The sequence below is a fragment of the Arachis stenosperma genome, chromosome 9 (assembly GCF_014773155.1).
Source record: "Arachis stenosperma cultivar V10309 chromosome 9, arast.V10309.gnm1.PFL2, whole genome shotgun sequence".
NCBI lineage: Eukaryota > Viridiplantae > Streptophyta > Magnoliopsida > Fabales > Fabaceae > Arachis > Arachis stenosperma.
The window spans coordinates 136048397-136051468 of NC_080385.1; positions in this window are offsets into that span (position 1 = coordinate 136048397).

The following is a 3072-nucleotide window of genomic DNA, read 5'->3' on the forward strand; positions in this document are numbered from 1 at the left end:
CTAAAAACCCTAACCCAATCACATCCATACCACATTTCCACACCCATCATAACTTGCACCTACCCCCACCCACTTCAAAATCAAATTTTCCACCCAAAACCCACCCTATGATCGAACCATAACCTACCCTCATCCTATAAATACCCCTCTCCATAACCCTTCAAACACACACCTCTCATACCCTTATACTTCCCACAAGGCCGAGCCCTCTCTCTCCATCTCCCTCCTTCTATTTTCTTCTTCTTCTACTCTATTCTTCTTCTTACTTTATTTTTGCTCGAGGATGAGCAAAGTTTTAAGTTTGATGTTGGAAAGGCATAGCTTTTTTTTCTTTCCATTACCATTCATGGAACCCAAGGTTAGAGACTCCCCTAAAAAGAGGAAAAGAAAGGCAATAGCCACTCCCTATGAATCTTGGGAGATGGAGAGATTCATCACCAAAGCCCATCGAGACCACTTCTATGAAGTAGTGGCTGAGAAGAAAGTGATCCCTGAGGTCCCTTTCATGCTCAAGAAGAATTAGTATCCGGAAATCCGAAGAGAGATCCGGAGAAGAGGTTGGGAAGTCCTAACCAATCCCATTTAAGATGTTGGAATTCTCATGGTGTAAGAGTTTTATGCTAATGCATGGGTTACTAAAAACCATGACACTAGTGTGAACCCAAATCCAAGGAATTAGATCACCATGGTCTGAGGAAGAATCTTAGATTTTAGCACGAAAGTGTGAGGTTGGCGTTCAACTTACCTCTAATGCAAGGAGATCCTCATCCATACACTAGGAGAGTCAACTTTGATCAGGGATTGGATCAAGTGCTCTCAGATATCTGTGTAGAAGGCGCACAGTAGAAAAGGGATTCCCAAGGCAAGCCCATTCAGTTAAGAAGGGTTGACCTAAAGTCCATGGCTAGAGGATGGTTAGAATTCATCTAAAGATCCATCATCCCTACTAGCAACCGATCAGAAGTGACCATTGACAGAGCCATCATGATCCATTGCATCATGATTGGAACTGAGGTGGAAGTACATGAGGTGATTCCTCAAGAATTGTACAAGGTAGCTGAGAAGCCTCACACCAATCCAAGGTTAGCATTCCCACACCTCATCTGTCACCTATGCAATTCAGCTGGAATTGTCATAAATGGAGATGTCTTCATTGGGGAGGATAAGCCCATCACTAAGAAGCAAATGGAGCAAACTAGAGAGCATGCACAAGAGCCTGAGCATGCACAAGAGCCTATGCATCCGCCTCATTATGAGATCCCTGAGATGCCTCAAGGGATGTATTTTTCTCTCTAAAGCTATTGGGATCAATAGCAAACTTTTCTTGGAGAATTGAGCACTAACATAGAGGAATTGAGGATGGAGCATCAAGAGCATGCTACTACCCTCAATGAAATAAGAGAAGATCAAAGAGCCATAAGGGAAGACCAAAGGGATATGAGAGAAGAGCAACAAAGGAAAAGGAATGACATAGAAGAGATCAAGCATCACATTGGATCCTCGAGGAGGAGCACTAGGCGCCACCATTAAAGGTGTACTCATTCTCTTTTACTTCCTTTCCTTTTCTATTTTTCTGCTATGTTATTTGTTTTCTTATCCTAGTTGCATGATCATTTGCATTGGATGTCTTAAAGTTGTAAAATATTCTATATATCTCTCATCTTGCTTAAACAAAAAGTTTATTGAAAAGAATTGAGAGATGCATAAATTTCAAGTTTAAAATAAGAATAGTTTAATTATATTGATGTGGTGTCATTTGCTTTTATTTTTTGAATATATGAATGAACAGTGCATATTTGAAGTTGTAACTTTAGAATGTTGGTTTTTGAAAGAATAAGGAAAAAGGAAAAATATTATTGATAATTTGAAAATCTGAAAATTGATTCTTGAAGTAAGAAAAAGCATAAAAAGAAAAAGAAAAAGCATGTTGCAAAATAAAAAATTATATGCATGCGAAAAAGAAAGAAAAAATGGTGAAAAGAAAAAGAAAAAAATAAAAAGCAAAAAAATCCATTACTGCCCAAAAATGCAGGAAAAGAAGGGCAGATTGAAGAAGCCAAAAACCCTTTAAACCAAAAGGCAAGAGTAAAAAGACCCAAAGCTTTGAGCATCAATGGATAGGAGGGCCCAAAGGAATAAAATCCTAGCCTAAACGGCTAAAACAAGCTGTCCCTAACCATGTGCTTTTGGCGTGAAGGTGTTAAGTGAAAAGCTTGAGACTGAGCGGTTAAAGTCGTGGTCCAAAGCAAAAAGAGTGTGTTTAAGGACTCTGGACACCTCTATCTAGGGACTCTAGCAAAGCTGAGTCACAATCTGAAAAGGTTTACCCAGTTAAAGTGTCTGTGGCATGAATGTATTCAGTGGTAATACTGGAAAACAGAGTGCTTAGGATCACGGCCAAGACTCAGAAAGCTGTGTTCAAGAATCAAAATAAGCTTGACTAAGACAGTCAATAATATCATCTGGATTCTAAGTTCCTAAGGATGCCAACATCTCTGAGTTTCAATGGATAGTGAGATGCCAAAATTATTCAGAAGCAAAAAGCTACTAAGTCCCGCTCATCTAATTGGAGCTTCATTTGAAACTTTGAAATTTATTTGTATCTTAATTTTTTCTTATCCTACTATGTTTTCATTTGCTTGGGGACAAACAACGGTTTAAGTTTGGTGTTGTGATGAGCGGATATTTTATTCGCTTTTTGGCATCACTTTCATATAGTTTTTAGTAGTTTTTGTTTAATTTTTATAGGTTTTAGTGTTAAATTCACATTTTTGAATTATACTATTAGTTTTTGTGTTTTTGTACAATTTTAGGCATTTTCAGGCTAAAATTGAGGAGCTGGAGCAGAAGTCTTATTTAGAGACAAAGAAAGCACTGCAGATGCTGTCCGGATCTGACCTACATGCATTCGGAAGAGCTTTTCTGGATCTACCGAAGTTCAAATTGGCCGCTCTCAACATCTATGGAAAGCTGACTTCTAGAGATTTCCAGCAATATATAATAGTTCATACTTTGCTTCGGATTAAAAGGCCCAAAACTGGCGTTTAATGCCAGCTTCCTGCCCCCTTCTTG